The sequence below is a fragment of the Eimeria mitis genome, genomic scaffold (assembly GCF_000499745.2).
Source record: "Eimeria mitis Houghton genomic scaffold, Emh_scaff1420, whole genome shotgun sequence".
NCBI classification, from domain to species: domain Eukaryota; phylum Apicomplexa; class Conoidasida; order Eucoccidiorida; family Eimeriidae; genus Eimeria; species Eimeria mitis.
In genome coordinates this window covers 2,357-3,197 of record NW_013569153.1, presented here as the reverse complement: position 1 = coordinate 3,197, position 841 = coordinate 2,357, and positions in this window count along the sequence as shown.

The following is an 841-nucleotide window of genomic DNA, read 5'->3' as shown; positions in this document are numbered from 1 at the left end:
CTGCTCCTGCTGCTGCTCCTGCTGCTGCTGCTGCTGCTGCTGCTGCTGCTGCTGCTGCTGCTGCTGCTGTTAGAGTTGCATTGCCTCTATCAGACGCCAGCAGCCGCATATTACATGCAGCGAGCTAAAGCAGCAGAAGCAGCAACAGTAGCAGCAACAGCAGCAGCTACATCGGCAGCAACAACAGCAGCAACGGCAGCAGAAACATCAGCAGCAACAACAGCAGCATCAGCAGCAGAAACACTGACAGCACCAGCAACAATAGACAGAAAAACAAAAGGAGTAGGAGACGCCTTGCTGTTGTGTTCGTTTTTTTCCGTGTTGTTTTTTTATAAGCAACGCAGCAGCAGCAGCAGCAGCAGCAACAGCAGCAGCAGCAGCAGCTAGGTTGTGGTGCTGCAGCAGCACAGCTCACCTCTTCTGTATTGGAGTGTTCCGAGTGTAGCGAGGATCTCCCTGAGGGTGGCATAAGAAAGTGTGTTGGTGTCTGTGTCACCCTGGACGCACCACCAGCAGCAGCAGCAGCAGCAGCAGCTGCTGCTGCTGCTGCTGCTGCTGCTGCTGCTGGGTCTCCTGTCTGGCCCCCCTGCGACGACCTGCTGCTCGTAGAACCCATAGATACGCGGCTCAGGGGGGCCCCCTCGGGGGCCCCCACGCTGCCGCTGCTGGATATAGTAACAATAGGCCGCAGCTGTATAGCCCCCTGGCTGTCGCTGGCTTCGCCAGAGCTGCGGCCGTGGTGCATCACCCCCTGCATACAAAAAAAAAAAATAATAAAAAAATAAAAAGTTTTATACACAAATATACAAACACATGTATATACAAATACAGAAACTTCGAG